The sequence below is a fragment of the Diorhabda sublineata genome, chromosome 7 (genome assembly GCF_026230105.1).
Source record: "Diorhabda sublineata isolate icDioSubl1.1 chromosome 7, icDioSubl1.1, whole genome shotgun sequence".
NCBI lineage: Eukaryota > Metazoa > Arthropoda > Insecta > Coleoptera > Chrysomelidae > Diorhabda > Diorhabda sublineata.
The window spans coordinates 32,848,306-32,867,811 of record NC_079480.1 but is presented as its reverse complement, the minus strand read 5'-3'; positions in this window follow the sequence as shown (position 1 = coordinate 32,867,811).

Here is a 19,506-nt window from a genome sequence, read left to right as displayed (position 1 = left end):
TCAACATTGTTTGTAAATGACATTTAACTTAAATAACAACAAATTTTTATTTACATAAGACTTTACTTGGTCTATTTACACAAATTTAGTCAATTAAAAAACATAAAAACTTTTAGCGAAATATATTTAGGATTGAAAGAGTGACGCCCCTAAATGTAAGCAGCACATTATGCAATTTTTTCAAAAATAGGACAAGTAGCATGCTATGAAAATAAACGTCATGTCATTTATATTGTCAATTTATTGAACAAAATATGATTGTATCCGAATAATAATTTTCTCAACTTTATCTAGTGATATGGGCGTAGAAAAAGTATAGTACGTTACACGAGTTGTAAGCCTATTACACACTAATGAAATTTATGCACTTAGTGCGTAGTGGGTTACTTACAACGTTTGTTACGTAATATACTATTGTTATACGTATCAGGCAACTAAATTTTACAAAATATATTCTAATGAAATTCTTTTGAAATCAATGAAACGACAAAATGTTGAAATGAAACAGTTTCGACTCCCGCATTATTATTTTTTATATTTTCCCACCAAACCGAATGAAGAATAATATGCACATGCAATGGCGTGCATGGCATTGAACCTTCTGAAATTCTTCTCGGAGGTCATTCATCCCGTGTTTTTCGTTTGTTTGCCTTAAAGAACAAGTGAAATTCAATTGGGGAAGGTTAGTGCCACAGCATGACGAATTTCGATTAAATACAGTGGCCTCCTTTGCTCAACAATCATACACAGATACACATAAGCGAAACAATATATTTTATAGGGGGTTCAATTGATTATTTTTCATTTTGTCCTTATCAATATTATATATTAGCTATAAATACCCGCTTCGTTATTTTTTGAGTCATAAATTGGGTGATTCTAAATTAATGCGACAAAATTTAGAAAGCGTATCAATTATGGTGGGTCCTAATGAAATTTTTTAGCTCACTTTTCTCCTACCCTACCAAGAGAGTAAAGAATTCTGTAAAATATGTGTGTGAATCCCTGGTCGATGGTATTTTTTTACGTTCGTAAATTAACAATCCTCGGAATATATATTAACATTACGTTTTTCCCAAAAATATTTAGGTTAGGTTAGTTTTGTTTAGTTTAGGTCAGGTTAGGTTAAGTCAGGTTAGGTTAGGTTAGGTTATATTAGGTTAGGTTAGGTTAGGTTAGATTAGGTTGCCTGCGCATGCGAGGTGATATTCGCTAAGACGTCGATGGAGAAGAAGGTGGGTTTTTAGCTGGTAGGCGTCCGGTGAGCGGACGAATCAAGCACACCTGGGACACCTTCTCATAGGTCTTTGGAAGATTTTCCCACCCACATCAAAAAGAAAAGGTTAGGTCTTCCCGGTACCTGTCTCCCCGCTTCTTTCCGCTGTTCATTATAAATCGACTATTCATAATCTAAAGTTCTATTCTTGTTATCATTGTCGTTTCTTGTTTGTAATTTCGATTGGCGTTGCAGGTGGAGGACTCACAATAAAACTGTCTAAGAATTTTTCCAAAATACCAAAGTTTCGATCTAGATTCTAATTTCTGAAGTTTTACTTTAATATTTCAAGGTAATGGCATACTTCAAATGGATAAAAAGAAGGAGGCACCAGATGAAATATACTGGTTAAGATTGCAGTTGTTGTGGAAGATATTAGTAGAAAATATACCGCAATAGCAAATAAATCATTGGTCGTACAACTCCAAACACCAAAACGAAAGTCATTCATTCTTTCTGTATAAGTGGAAAGTGTGTTGATTATTTCAGTTGGTATGAATTTCTCAAACTAGGTACCAGACGCAAAACAATATAAAGGTAACTGTTTACGTAGATCTTTCGTTTCTTTGCCAACATCATCATGAGTAAATATTAAGGAGATAAAAAAGAAACTTGATGTTATTGACAGTATGTACAATTTTATGTTGAATTGTAATTTAGTAAATCGTATTTTTTGATTTCGTGCGAAAGTATCATAAAAAGTATAATACTCAAAAAATAGCAGTAATTTAGAACGTCTTGTATAGTCCCACTAGCAGAAGCGTAGAAAACTATTCAAGTTTGGCATCGACGCGACGTTGGAAAATGGCACATGCGTGAAAATGCGATGCATATGATGCGAATGTTCATAATTGGTCTTTTATTTTAATACACAAGCTACTTTATTATATCGAGACACGGTCTGATGGACATGCTTCCACTTTATATATGTGTCTGAAAATGTAATTTGATTGTTATCGGACAATCGGAGACGCGCTGGATTCAGAATAACCAGATGCATTAATTTGTAACCTTGCTTAGTTCAAATTATACAAGGTGTTTTTAAAAAAAAAGGTAATTCCGTCTCTAGGATAGATATAAAACTGAAAAATATTTGTGATTTGCCATCCGTATTCAAGATAAATATGTTTTGGAGGCTGATACATCCAACGAATTTACTTTATGTCTGACTCTCATAGATGGCGCTAGTTACACGGTTCGATTTATTAGACAACTTTCAATTGTACACCAAAAAGATACTCTTGGTAAAACTCGATACTGTCTACCGTTTTGGGACTATTTTGTTTTAAAAATTATGAAGTAAAATAAAATTCTATTAGAGTAGATGTTTGAGTCAGCATTGAGTTCATCAAAGTGAATTTGAACTCTGTCTTTCAATTCTTTAGGTGAATTTACCTCTTTAGCATAACTTTTTCTTTAAGATACGACCAGGCTGTGTAATCCAATGGATTAAAATCGTATGACCAAGGAGGCCAATGAATCGGAGCTTCTGCACCTTTACCAATCCATTGATTTGAAAAATGGTTACTCAACCATCTACGACACCTTCTATCAGAGTGCTTTGGGGCTCCATCGTATATGAAAAATAGAGATCTTCGATTGGTTAGCTTTAAAAATTCTAATATCTAAGTGATTGCTTAAAAAATCCAAGTACATACCAGCACATTTCCAAGTATGTTTGGCAAAAATCTAACCGGTAGATCGTCTGGCAAGAACTCTTAGACTTGATAAAGATGATAAAGATGTAGCTCTTGCCTCAACGTTATAACTATCAATGAATGACAGGTTTCCTTGACAAACTCAGAAAAAATATTATTTTCGTGTAAAATTCAAAGTTAAATATTTATGGCTAGTCAGGGGGGGGCTTAGTATGAAACAAACAACAGTTTGAATCCCAAAACTGCAATACACGATCATCAAATTGTTGTTTGTTTCATACTAAGACCTCTAATAGCCCATTGCTCATACTTATTTAACTTTGGAAACCAAGATCCTATACTGATTAGGGTGGATTTTTGTGAAACGCTAAAAGAAGCGGAGTCTGCCGGTATTTGCAAGTTTTAACTTGTAGCACTCACCGACAATAATAAACATGCGTTTGTATAAAGTAAACACTCTTCTTTTTGGTTTGTGAGACATTGTTTAGATTTTCGCTTGACAATATGAAACAGAAATTTGAAGTTATATATGTCGCCTTATTTTATTCTAGCGCACTTTATATAATTCTAGATCGTCTTAGAAACCACATACATCAATTTTTATCATTTTGGTGCAGTTCATATAATTCTAAAACGAAATAGTAAACACATAAGTCGTTTTTTTAATATTCTAACGCAGTTGACATAATTTAGATCATTTTGACAGCTATATATGTCGCCTTATTTTATTCTAGCGCACTTTATATAATTCTAGATCGTCTTAGAAACCACATACGTCAATTTTTATCATTTTGGTGCAGTTCATATAATTCTAAAACGAAATAGTAAACACATAAATCGTTTTTTTAATATTCTAACGCAGTTAACATAATTTAGATCATTTTGACAGCTATATATGTCGCCTTATTTTATTCTAGCGCACTTTATATAATTCTAGATCGTCTTAGAAACCACATACGTCTATTTTTATCATTTTGGTGCAGTTCATATAATTCTAAAATGAAATAGTAAATATATAAGTCGTTTTTTTAATATTCTAACGCAGTTAACATGATTTAGATCATTTTGACAGCTATATATGTCGCCTTATTTCATTCTAGCGCACTTTATAGAATTCTAGATCGTCTTAGAAACCATATACGTCAATTTTTATCATTTTGCTGCAGTTCATATAATTCTAAAACGAAATAGTAAACACATAACTCGTTTTTTAATATTCTAACGCAGTTAACACAATTTAGATCATTTTGACAGCTATATATGTCGCCTTATATCATTCTAGCGCACTTTATATAATTCTAGGTCGTCTTAGGAACCATATACGTCAATTTTTATCATTTTGGTGCAGTTCATATAATTCTAAAACGAAATAGTAAACACATAAGTCGTTTTTTTAATATTCTAACGCAGATAACATAATTTAGATCATTTTGACAGCTCTATATGTCGCCTTATTTCATTCTAGCGCACTTTATATAATTCTAGATCGTCTTAGAAACCACATACGTCAATTTTTATCATTTTGGTGCAGTTCATATAATTCTAAAACGAAATAGTAAACACATAAATCGTTTTTTTAATATTCTAACGCAGTTAACATAATTTAGATCCTTTTGACAGCTATGTATGTCGCCTTATTTTATTCTAGCGCACTTTATATAATTCTAGATCGTCTTAGAAACCACATACGTCTATTTTTATCATTTTGGTGCAGTTCATATAATTCTAAAACGAAATAGTAAATATATAAGTCGTTTTTTTAATATTCTAACGCAGTTAACATGATTTAGATCATTTTGACAGCTATATATGTCGCCTTATTTCATTCTAGCGCACTTTATATAATTCTAGATCGTCTTAGAAACCACATACATCAATTTTTATCATTTTGGTGCAGTTCATATAATTCTAAAACGAAATAGGAAACACATAAGTCGTTTTTTTAATATTCTAACGCAGTTAACATAATTTAGATCATTTTGAAAGCTATATATGTCGCCTTATTTTATTCTAGCGCACTTTATATAATTCTAGATCGTCTTAGAAACCATATACGTCAATTTTTATCATTTTGGTGCAGTTCATATAATTCTAAAACGAAATAGTAAACACATAAGTCGTTTTTTTAATATTCTAACGCAGTTGACATAATTTAGATCATTTTGACAGCTATATATGTCGCCTTATTTTATTCTAGCGCACTTTATATAATTCTAGATCGTCTTAGAAACCACATACGTCAATTTTTATCATTTTGGTGCAGTTCATATAATTCTAAAACGAAATAGTAAACACATAAGTCGTTTTTTTAATATTCTAACGCAGTTAACATAATTTAGATCATTTTGAAAGCTATATATGTCGCCTTATTTTATTCTAGCGCACTTTATATAATTCTAGATCGTCTTAGAAACCACATACGTCAATTTTTATCATTTTGGTGCAGTTCATATAATTCTAAAACGAAATAGTAAACACATAAGTCGTTTTTTTAATATTCTAACGCAGTTGACATAATTTAGATCATTTTGACAGCTATATATGTCGCCTTATATCATTCTAGCGTACTTTATATAATTCTAGATCGTCTTAGAAACCACATACATCAATTTTTATCATTTTGGTGCAGTTCATATAATTCTAAAACGAAATAGTAAACACATAAATCGTTTTTTTAATATTCTAACGCAGTTAACATAATTTAGATCCTTTTGACAGCTATATATATCGCCGTATTTCATTCTAGTGCACTTTATAGAATTCTAGATCGTCTTAGAAACCATATACGTCAATTTTTATCATTTTGCTGCAGTTCATATAATTCTAAAACGAAATAGTAAACACATAACTCGTTTTTTAATATTCTAACGCAGTTAACACAATTTAGATCATTTTGACAGCTATATATGTCGCCTTATATCATTCTAGCGCACTTTATATAATTCTAGGTCGTCTTAGGAACCATATACGTCAATTTTTATCATTTTGGTGCAGTTCATATAATTCTAAAACGAAATAGTAAACACATAAGTCGTTTTTTTAATATTCTAACGCAGATAACATAATTTAGATCATTTTGACAGCTCTATATGTCGCCTTATTTCATTCTAGCGCACTTTATATAATTCTAGATCGTCTTAGAAACCACATACGTCAATTTTTATCATTTTGGTGCAGTTCATATAATTCTAAAACGAAATAGTAAACACATAAATCGTTTTTTTAATATTCTAACGCAGTTAACATAATTTAGATCCTTTTGACAGCTATGTATGTCGCCTTATTTTATTCTAGCGCACTTTATATAATTCTAGATCGTCTTAGAAACCACATACGTCTATTTTTATCATTTTGGTGCAGTTCATATAATTCTAAAACGAAATAGTAAATATCTAAGTCGTTTTTTTAATATTCTAACGCAGTTAACATGATTTAGATCATTTTGACAGCTATATATATCGCCTTATTTCATTCTAGCGCACTTTATAGAATTCTAGATCGTCTTAGAAACCATATACGTCAATTTTTATCATTTTGCTGCAGTTCATATAATTCTAAAACGAAATAGTAAACACATAACTCGTTTTTTAATATTCTAACGCAGTTAACACAATTTAGATCATTTTGACAGCTATATATGTCGCCTTATATCATTCTAGCGCACTTTATATAATTCTAGGTCGTCTTAGGAACCATATACGTCAATTTTTATCATTTTGGTGCAGTTCATATAATTCTAAAACGAAATAGTAAACACATAAGTCGTTTTTTTAATATTCTAACGCAGATAACATAATTTAGATCATTTTGACAGCTCTATATGTCGCCTTATTTCATTCTAGCGCACTTTATATAATTCTAGATCGTCTTAGAAACCACATACGTCAATTTTTATCATTTTGGTGCAGTTCATATAATTCTAAAACGAAATAGTAAACACATAAATCGTTTTTTTAATATTCTAACGCAGTTAACATAATTTAGATCCTTTTGACAGCTATGTATGTCGCCTTATTTTATTCTAGCGCACTTTATATAATTCTAGATCGTCTTAGAAACCACATACGTCTATTTTTATCATTTTGGTGCAGTTCATATAATTCTAAAACGAAATAGTAAATATATAAGTCGTTTTTTTAATATTCTAACGCAGTTAACATGATTTAGATCATTTTGACAGCTATATATGTCGCCTTATTTCATTCTAGCGCACTTTATAGAATTCTAGATCGTCTTAGAAACCATATACGTCAATTTTTATCATTTTGCTGCAGTTCATATAATTCTAAAACGAAATAGTAAACACATAACTCGTTTTTTAATATTCTAACGCAGTTAACACAATTTAGATCATTTTGACAGCTATATATGTCGCCTTATATCATTCTAGCGCACTTTATATAATTCTAGGTCGTCTTAGGAACCATATACGTCAATTTTTATCATTTTGGTGCAGTTCATATAATTCTAAAACGAAATAGTAAACACATAAGTCGTTTTTTTAATATTCTAACGCAGATAACATAATTTAGATCATTTTGACAGCTCTATATGTCGCCTTATTTCATTCTAGCGCACTTTATATAATTCTAGATCGTCTTAGAAACCACATACGTCAATTTTTATCATTTTGGTGCAGTTCATATAATTCTAAAACGAAATAGTAAACACATAAATCGTTTTTTTAATATTCTAACGCAGTTAACATAATTTAGATCCTTTTGACAGCTATGTATGTCGCCTTATTTTATTCTAGCGCACTTTATATAATTCTAGATCGTCTTAGAAACCACATACGTCTATTTTTATCATTTTGGTGCAGTTCATATAATTCTAAAACGAAATAGTAAATATATAAGTCGTTTTTTTAATATTCTAACGCAGTTAACATGATTTAGATCATTTTGACAGCTATATATGTCGCCTTATTTCATTCTAGCGCACTTTATATAATTCTAGATCGTCTTAGAAACCACATACGTCAATTTTTATCATTTTGGTGCAGTTCATATAATTCTAAAACGAAATAGTAAACACATAAATCGTTTTTTTAATATTCTAACGCAGTTAACATAATTTAGATCCTTTTGACAGCTATGTATGTCGCCTTATTTTATTCTAGCGCACTTTATATAATTCTAGATCGTCTTAGAAACCACATACGTCTATTTTTATCATTTTGCTGCAGTTCATATAATTCTAAAACGAAATAGTAAACACATAACTCGTTTTTTAATATTCTAACGCAGTTAACATAATTTAGATCATTTTGACAGCTATATATGTCGCCTTATATCATTCTAGCGCACTTTATATAATTCTAGGTCGTCTTAGGAACCATATACGTCAATTTTTATCATTTTGGTGCAGTTCATATAATTCTAAAACGAAATAGTAAACACATAAGTCGTTTTTTTAATATTCTAACGCAGATAACATAATTTAGATCATTTTGACAGCTCTATATGTCGCCTTATTTCATTCTAGCGCACTTTATATAATTCTAGATCGTCTTAGAAACCACATACGTCAATTTTTATCATTTTGGTGCAGTTCATATAATTCTAAAACGAAATAGTAAACACATAAATCGTTTTTTTAATATTCTAACGCAGTTAACATAATTTAGATCCTTTTGACAGCTATGTATGTCGCCTTATTTTATTCTAGCGCACTTTATATAATTCTAGATCGTCTTAGAAACCACATACGTCTATTTTTATCATTTTGCTGCAGTTCATATAATTCTAAAACGAAATAGTAAACACATAACTCGTTTTTTAATATTCTAACGCAGTTAACATAATTTAGATCATTTTGACAGCTATATATGTCGCCTTATATCATTCTAGCGCACTTTATATAATTCTAGGTCGTCTTAGGAACCATATACGTCAATTTTTATCATTTTGGTGCAGTTCATATAATTCTAAAACGAAATAGTAAACACATAAGTCGTTTTTTTAATATTCTAACGCAGATAACATAATTTAGATCATTTTGACAGCTCTATATGTCGCCTTATTTCATTCTAGCGCACTTTATATAATTCTAGATCGTCTTAGAAACCACATACGTCAATTTTTATCATTTTGGTGCAGTTCATATAATTCTAAAACGAAATAGTAAACACATAAGTCGTATTTTTTATATTCTAACGTGGTTAACATAATTTAGATCATTTTGACAGCTATATATGTCGCTTTATTTCATTCTAGAGCACTTTATATAATTCTAGATCGTCTTAGAAACCACATACGTCAATTTTTGTCATTTTCGCGCAGTTTAAATAATTTTTACTAGCTATATAAACTTATTTCGTTATTCTTTCGTTAGAGTAGTTGTCTACCTAAAAACCTCGTCTCTATAGATGCTAGAAACTTTGAAAAACGATGAGAGATATTTTACAATCACCAGCTGCATTCTCAGAAATCATCACTAACAATTGATCTTTACTTGTTTTAAAACCAGATCAAGTTTTCCCAAGTTAGACTATTTCAATTAACATTATGCTTACGAATTAACAATAACAATAATTAATAACTTTATCGATATATTTTTTTTTCTTCAACACCCTTTATCTTGATTACGGATGGCGTTACAAAGTTTTGTATTGAACAAACCCCAAATATTTTTCAGTTTTCTTTCTAACCTAGAGGCGGGATCACTTTAAACACCCTGTGATAAGAATTATGATACATATTTCCTCAAATGTCACATTTGCCGCAACGAAAAGCTCCCCTCATTTTCGTACCATCATATATATCACATTAATCGTACAAAAAATATACAGGGTCATTAATAACATGATATTAGTCGTAAACCCAATCATTACTTGTGGAAGGTTACTGACAAGCACATTGACATGCTGTACTTTAATTTGCGTGTCTATTTCCGATAACGGAAATCCAAATATTATTTTCCTGTTCAATTTCAAGGTGTATAATTCATTTTTCAAACAATGAATTACATACTTACGAAAACTGAGGTATTTCAAAAAGGCATTAAACATTAGAAAGATTTCGAAATAGCACAAAATGATGATGATTTCATGTAGAGACAAGAAACGTGCCCGACAGAATTAATCATCAAAATTCTTTTGAGGTGCATGTTCCCCTAAGTCCTAGTCGAGATAAATATTCCTAAAAAATTGACGCGTTCTTGAAAATTTTTGAAAACTTTTTATGGACTAGAAGAAAATGTTTTTGGAAAAAATAGTTTAAGAGAAATAAAAATCGAGATAATTTTGGGCTTTTTGTGAAGTAAGAAAGTACACAATTGAAGAAGAAGGATCTGTAGTAGAGTTTTGTGTCCTGTCTGATCCTGCATGTTGCGCTGGAGCTTTGTGTCAATTTACCCCACATCTTTTTTCGAAGCCGTATTTTGTAGCATACTATGATGATTTAAGCCCTCAATTGTTATATATTGCTCTTGCTCTTGCTCTTCATGTCATATCTTCTCACCAGTACTTTTCATGATGGAACTAGTTGCTAAATTTTCTACTTTTTATCTTTCCAGGGTTCCATTGCTAAATCCACACTATCAATATCAGCAGCATACTCAACAAAATAGTTTCGATTTTTCTTGGAAATTTCTTTGACTCAGTATACAGTTTTGTAACAAATATTCTAGCAGTGGTAAGCTTCTGAAGTAAGTATCAAAATATAATGATATAATTTGGATTGAAAGGTATTCCTTGTTAGAGAAAGCACCAAATTTCTACGTACATACAATGTAACTGCAAAAGTTATTTGTCCACATGTTTGGAGTTATATATATAAGGTCCAAAGTCGTTTAAAAAGATTTTTTTCATCAAATAAGACTTATAAAAACGACACCTACAAGTTGGGTACCGCGATCACTTAGTGCTTCTAAGAAGCTTCTAGAGTTGACTCATTACATCGCCTGTTTCTCATTCAATAGTTGTTGTTACGTCGTCGTAAACCCTTTAGAAGAAACCAAACAGTTTATAATATTTATTAAAATTTAGCAAAATAAATTTCATATTCCTTCTCCTTCTCCTTGTTTGAGATAGCCCTGATATAGCATTATTTCCTCTGCGGTTTTAGGAGATGTTTTTTTTTAACCAAATTCCAAATGATATGTTGGTAAGTACCACATATTCTCGGTTAGTTTTAGGTGTTTGATTGATTCTGAATCAATGCGCTTAATATTTCTATCAAGCGTCAATTTGAATGTTGAATTTTCGATTTGAAGGTTCTAATATTTTTTAAAACATATTACAATAATCAACTAATCGATTCCTAGAGGATGAATACATAAGAATTCAAAAGCCTGGGAATATATTAGAGTTAGTACACTTTTTTGTTGAATTGTATATTTCTTAGTAGAATTTTTGAGCTAATGGCATTAGCGGGTTCTCATAGATATGATCGATAACGATCGTTTATCAACATCAACATCACCTTTATCAATAAATAATTTCACCTGAAAATGACAAGGACGGAGTCAGTGAACAACGGCCAATGCCCTGAACGTATGTTTCCAGAGTTTACCGTAGTTACCAAAAGATTGGTAAAACGTAGTTCCGAAAGAAAAACGTGGGTATAATATAGAGATGACTGATCCATTGTCAGTACATCGCTGAGAAATCGAGTCTTCACTGGTGTTCAAGTCAAACAAGAACTTAGAGAAAAGATGGACACTCAAAAGAAGGTTATCTTGAGCCGAAAAGGTCAAATACTTACCCCAAACTATCTCCAGCCCACAGAGCAGACCGTCAACGATTTGCCAGAGAACACGTTAATTGGACTAACTAACTATGAGGCATATTTCTATTCTCAAACGAAAGCTTGGTGTGTCTGCATAATAGATATAGAAGATGTCAAGTCTACAGAAGACCTGGAGAAATTTTCATGTAGAAAGAAAAGATGACTTTTGGAGGAGGTGCATTTAAGAGGAAAGTTCGAGCTTGAAATTCAGCACCATCCACGAAATCTAACCTCAAACAGGGCTCACTGAGGAATGGGCTAGCATCGAACAAGATCTAGAAGGTAGGACCAAGATAGGGAAAACTAAATATTAATAGGTTAATTTGAAATAAATTATTATTTTGACGAATTAAACATTATCTTTACTGTTAATTATAACCCTCATTCATTGTTTAAGATTTTATTTTCGTTTGATAATTTACCTTTATCAAAAAATTATTCAATTACAACATTGGCCCCTCATTATTAGGTAAAGACTGATGGTGGATTTGAGATGCTTAAATCAGAAAAGACTTGAGCGCGAGCATGCGACTTGAGTCGATTTTTTGTTCACAAGATTTCTGTTATTATGAAAAAACTGATTTTACTAAAATGGTATATTTTTTGTTACATAAATGAACGGAGATTTGAATACAATTGAAAAAAAAAACATGTTTCAGTCATACGCTTTATTGAAGTTTGATAAAATTTCCAACACGAATGATTTTGTTTTAGTTGTATTCCATCGACAAAGACGCTGAAGATGTCTTTGTCTTTGGAAATTTTTCACGTGCGTAAAATTTCCGAAGTGTGTCTATTGTTTCGTTTTATGGCTGCCTTAGATGAGGAGGAATGTAAAAAATAAGACAACTCATTTATGTTGTTCAAATTACTAAGGAACGTTTACCTTGCTACAATTTCAAGCATGTCAAATCAAAATTTTTATCCCGAAGTACTTGGAAGAACTTGTTGGCTATTAAATAAACATTGGCGTTCTTCGAGGGGTACTCATCTTGTCATGATTTTATTAAAAAAAAACAATAGATCAGTTTTTTTAACTTGGCGCTTTCCATTGCAATTAAACGAGAAATATTGAATCTTATATGTATATACAAAAAATTGAAGCTTAAAATATTCTAGATATTCAAAAAATGAAGAATTTTTACTACACCTTCCACTTCCTGGTTTCCTGTCCTACCGGTGGAAAGGACAGATATTCTAAACTCTAAGGAACGAAAAGGATACAAGATCTTTAGAGAGAAAACTCTTGGTCATTCCGAGCTCACAAGCCATGGACTCCAGGTCCTAGTACTACCTGAGAAGGGTTACTTTTACTGTAGCTAGGGGGATCGAGGGTAGAACGAGTTATAAGAGGTCTATTTGGTGTTTTTGCATTACAGCAAAAGTGCTTCATCAATGATACACATAGTTGTGTGATGAAAAGAGAGATCTGTGGCATTGGTAAGGTATAAACAAGGTCGTTAGCCCCAAGGTCAGCATTGCCGAGAAAAGAATCGATACGACTCCCGGAGGCTCCAATAACCAATGAAATTCCGAGCAGATGGACTGGAAATACATTGAGGCTTAAGCATCACAAATATGAAAAAGCTCTAAAATTAAACGGGACTGATAACAAGATAGGGAGCATTGAAGTGGAAAAGCAGCAGCTCAGGACAAAAACGGACTCACGCTGGGATGTCTTCAGGTAGACTAGAGATGAATAAAAAGCAAGTGGTAATGATAACCAGCTGAATTTCTTTTTACTGCGATTTTGGCCACTACGGAGGGCCATTGGAGGTTGCTGTGGCTGTAGCTTAACTTCTTCTAGAGGTAATGAAAAACGTCTTGAGCTCTGACCTTGGAAATAGTTGCGCAGAACTAAACGGTAACGACGCACAGAATTATTGAAGTGAGAACTGAAAAATGGGGATTTGCATCTTACAGCCGATGAGAAGCTATATCTAAATTGGTATATGAAATATAAAATCTATTTCACGCACTAGTGCTAAAGGAATACCTTACAAACTGGTGTGTGAAGAATGCCTTATTTATTCTTGGTAATATTCATGATATAATCAACAAAGTTTATGTTCATTCAATGTATTCGTATTCAGTTTTTGTTCGCGCAAATATTTTTCCAATGCCCTACAGTCACAAAATGCTACTGTTAATTTCCACACATCATCAGTTACTTCGCGAGCATCTACTTCTTCACCGACGCCCATATTTTTCCTATTGGGCTTAGTTCCCAATGATAGCGTGGTAAACCTAAGATTAAAATGTCATGTTTCGCTAAAATTTGATCTTTTATAACTTTAACTCTTAAAAAAGTATGAGAAAATGAATTTATATAGTCAATTCTCAGACCATTCTATAGGCTGCTTGACATGGTGCAAGACAACGTGCAAGAAATTGCATGCAATTCCAAGAAAGATCAAATTATATTACATTGACGAACATTGCATGTTGTTTGACATTATGCAGTGCATCATGGTTGCCATTAATCAAAGTTCCAAAAGTAAAATTAATTAATTTCCTAACCTCAAACTTTATTTAATATTTTGTGGACATTTAGCAAATAAAAATAACAAAGCTAATTGAAGTAAACAAAGAAAACGTGGCCAGTGCATCACTGGCAATAATTATATCTGCCTGCTTTGCTTTTGGAGTCTGATGGACAGTTTAGCTAGAGAATTCGACGAGAAAACATAGAAAAATCAGTTGAAAATGGATGAAGAAACATTTGAAAAAGTCCTACGGAAAATAAAACGTAATATTAGCAGATTAAAAACTAATTTGCGCATGCTTTTGGACAAGAAATATTGCGTCTTGCATTGCATTGCACGTTGTCTTGCATCATGTCAAGCCTTATGAAGTAACTGAAATATTGGTTAATGATTCGATTTCCTGTACTTTATTTTTTCGAATACTAATTCATACATATCTTGCTGCCGAATAAATTAATCCACTGCCTACACAGAATATTTTCTATAAAAATCAACTAAATATAAGCTGACAATTATTAAATATAACAAATATAAATAGATAAAATTGACGAAAACGAAAATTAGAATAACCTCAGTGGAAATAATCCAAGTGAGAGGTCTACTTGATTTGTACTGCCTATAGTACGATGTGGAAATTCAGGTCCATCCAAACTCTAGCTTAGGAAAAGAGGACTAACAAAAACCGCTATGGCCGTGTTGGAAAAATTTTAAGACAGTCAATTCTAACTACGGGTTCCTTGGAATTCAAATTTGATTTGATCTAGTAACTAGATTTTCCAATTCTAGACAACCTCACTGGGTTATTACGAGCGCGATCAAGGGATGAAACGCGATTAACCAACCCCCTGATTGTTTGTAACAGTTAATGCTTAAAAATAGTTTCAAGCTTCCACTTTTTTTGGATACCATCATTGTTAATTTTGGATCTGTACTTCGTTGAAGGAAATCAGCAGTAACCTAATACTGAATGCAGTTATTTTTTTTTTAAATTTGAGTCTTTTTGACGATAGAAATAATCTTGTAAATATAAATAATAGTACGGATAGATTTTTCGTACTTTTAAAATTGAAAAAAATGTTACCATTGACTAGTCTATTAATTTATTTAGTTTATTTATTTTCAGTATTATCGTTAATTAGTTTTTCAGTCGGATATTATCATTAAAAACAGATGCACTTCGTAAATGTTTACGTTGTATACGAAGTGAATTATTTATTTATTTATACGTGCGCATATTTTGGGAAACGGACCAAGTTCAATCCGACTAACCTTCCACAACATTTTTTCGCTTTCGGTAGTGATATTTTTAAACGAAACCGGCTGCGATCCACGCGAGTAGGTACATTGTTTAAAATGTATTTCGGCCTTTAGGCCATGTTGCATACATAGTTGTCTGTGGTCAGGATAATACAACAGCAGCGTACTAGAATTTTTAAATAAGTAAACTATTATGAAGAGGGTTGCAACTACTACAGTGAATGCAAATAAAAAACATTTTTTAAAACTAAAATAACGAGTTTTTCCAATGCTTTTATTGAATAATAAAGAACATAGAATAGAATGTCCTCCACGGGCATAAATTTCGTTGATGCAATGATGAATCTCCTTCTCTAATGCATGGTGTTAAATCACACCATCTAGGGGGTGAATTTTGGAATGCTGCATGCAGTAACTGAAGTGTTTCATGGACTGCAAGGCACCGTCTTGTTGAAACCACAATAGCAGTAACAGTTACTGGTTGACCAGCATCATTTTCAAAAAAGTATGCTTCCAGCCCAAAATACCACCAAGCAGTGACACTTTGCAGATGCATTTATTTTTCGATAATCACATGCGAGTTATCAGAGCCTCAAAAGCGGCAATTTTGCCCAAATTAACAAACCAGTCAAAGGAAAAATGTGTTTCGTCGATTTGGACGATTTAGATTTTCATTTGTTGTCTTCTTGAAATTTGCGCACTGCTTCGATACATCGATATTTGAACGACTTTTTTTTGAACGACCAGTGTATTTGGCATCTCCAACGGATAATGTCTCCCGGACTTTTTAAATTAATCTCTTCACAGTTCTGTTAAAATGTTATAAGTCATTTTTTACGTAAATGAAGTTTTGACTCAAGATATGTTTAAAAATTTGTATATTTTAGGCGGTTAAAAGGCTAAAAACTTTGTAAGATAAAACAGTTGAAACGTAAGATGTCTACATATTTTTCTATTTTTTCGGAACCAAATCTCTTAAGAAGACATATATACACCTAAAACCATGCTAGTAACGTTGTTTAATGTACGTGAATTAAATAAACCAAATTTAAAATTCGGAAACCCAAAATATCAAGCGAAAGCCGCTAAGAAGATCACATGTCCCTTTGAAAACTCAAGCAAATTGTGTTTTATTCAGTTCGGACACATGTAGGAGCCAGATCAAAAAATTTCTCCATTTGCGTGAATGTTTTATCATGTTATTAATCTACACTAAACATTAGTAATCAATAACCAAGTATTTAGTACCTGGACACAATCATTTTGAGTGGAATGTGTACCATGCCCTGATAGAAAAAACAGAAAAGAAAAATCCATTGATATTGATCTGCTCAAATCAATTAAATAGATCAGCGAGCAAAAATAAATAGGTTTATAGTGAAAATTATGGATCAAGACGAAGAAAATTCACTAGGAATCGTAGATTTACTTTACAGAGGGGTCCGGGATTACTACCAACAGACAAAAGTATTCTGAAGGACAAAGATCAGAATGTCGACAGATATCTTTCTCGGAAGAATCCGAATTTTGAAGCCAAATCTTTAAAATCGAATGGCTTAATTTATTTAGTATAAAGTCAGTTTGGCCCTATTTTGTTTCTTCTGTTTATAAACGACATCGCCTATCTAAACGTCAGAAGTATAATATTTGCAGACGATAGGACCATATCTAGTGACCTAATCAGTTTCCATAGAACTCAACTTATCCACTTCCTTAACAGTTTATTATAATCTTATTGAGTCACATCCCCGATATTCCTTTCCCTTTTGAGGTACGTGTGGTGCGCCTCAATTTGAGCGAATCTTCAAACTACAAACTATAAATGAGAGCTATTAGTTGAGGGCTCAATATTTCACAATGCAAAAAAATGCACAATCACTTGCCAGTTGAATTCAAATCCCTATCTTTTAGTGCATTTCGCAATATTTTGAGGACATATCTACCGGAAAGTGCCTTCAATTCTGTGAACGACTTCTAATAATAATATTTAAGTCCGGGCATGTTGCATACTGGTTTAATTCTACTATGGACTTATATACTAATTATTACCTGTTACTATTAACTATAATTTCATTATTCATTGTAGTTTTCTTTTGTATATTGAAATTTTTATGTTTGTTTTTTAATTTTTACAATCTTTTGTCTACAACTTGTAACCAAAATAAAGAAAATTATTTTATACTTTCAAAACAATACGCTTTAGATAAAACCGAACTAAAAAATAAATAATAAAAATTTGAGTCAAGTCTGTTCGTTGAATCAGATTGACAGAATTTATGAAAATATATTTTTTATATTTGACTTAGACGATTTTAATTACTTGTTCGCGTACAGTGTTTCCAACAAGAAACGATCGAAAGACATTTGACGAAAATCATATTATTTATCTTCTCACGGTCTCCGAAGATCGTCTCGCATCTCTTTCAAGAAATAAGAAAAGCGAACACATACATTTCCATCAAAAAGATATCAACCGTTTCAATTAAAGCCTAAAAAAGCGAACCAAACGTCAATTCTGGATTCCAGTCACAGGCGGCCAGTCGCGGTTCAATTGTTTCACGGCACATCGGAGATGGTCCCCACCACCCCGATGCACACAACCCATTCGTTGTTTTTAATAGTCCAATAAAATTATACAGATGGAAGTAACAAACGATATATTATATATCGTTTCGACCATTTAACACAATTTTTCACGAATCCTAAAAAAACATTTTACTGAAAGTAAAGATTTACTAGGTGCTTAGGTGCTATAGCATGGGAGTGATATTTTCCTTGGTCTATGTTGATAATTTTTTTTGTTTTGTTGCTCTAAAAATCAAGCATTCTCTGTATATGATCCAGCCACTCTATTCTATTGGATCTTATTATTTTGTTTACTTCTGCTTCATCCAAATAAATTCCTCAGCCTTATATTTCCTTCCTTTTTACCGTCTAGTATCTTTCTTTCCTATATATCTAGCTTCTGGTCTTCTGCCTTGTTAAGAATCCACGTTTCGCTTTCCCAGCTTACAGTTGGTGTTATTATTGTTATTTCTTCGCTTTTCTGGAGATTCTTTACTGCTTACTTCCCTTCGTCATCCTCGCTTCCAGATTTTCGTCAGCGTCGTCCTTGATGATCACACCAAGACATACTTTGAACTTGTTCTAAACTGATTACTTTTTCTTCGATTAGTTCTATTGAAAAACTTCTCATTGCTCTTTTCCTTTATGGTGTTGTCATTATCATAAACTTTATCTTTGTTGACTCGTAGATTCACTGTCTCTGCCATTTCTATGAAGGATCTGCAGGCTTCCTTAAGCTCGTTTTCCATTATGTTCAAAATGATTTGACGTATTACTAGTGAGTAAAGGATCTCCCTGTTTTAGTCCTGTGTTGGTTTGGAAACATTTTGATATTGTCTGGTTTGCCTTTACCCTCATTTTTGTATCTTCGAATTTAAAGAAGTAAAATGGATACGATGGGTTTTGACATGATAATTCTTCTGGTTGCTGGAAATTTATAATGTCAAGCTTGAAAACATTAGTAGTTTTTTACAACTTCTTTCCAGGATTCTATTCCATAATTTGACAATTTGGTTACGGCCCCTATTATACAAAAGATATGAACCGAATAAAAAGTATCCTATATCCTTCTGTCGGTTCTAAGCTATCTCACCATCAATTTTTAACCAAATCAATTCATAGTTTCTAATCAATATTTTCCATTTTGCTTCCATGACCTTTTGTAATTTTTCTCTCCGCTTCTTGATTCCGCACTCATGAAATTTCTAGTTCTCATCAGCAAAAACCTGAGCCAGGTGCGTTTGAAGGTCATCGACATTTGTGAAAGTTTCATTCAAAGGATTCTGCAAGATTCGAAATAAATTGTAATTAGATGATGCCAGATCAAGACTGTATGGGGGATGTCGCCTCACTTCCCAGCCAAGCTTCACAAGTTTTCCATGAATTGCCAAAGATGTGTGAGAACTTGCACTAAACCTTTCCGATTTGACAATCAATTTCTTTGATTGCTTCATCCAGTTTCATAAATTGTTGACAGTAAACATCGGAATTGATCATTTGGTCCTCGGAAGCAGCTCAATATCTTCGTAATC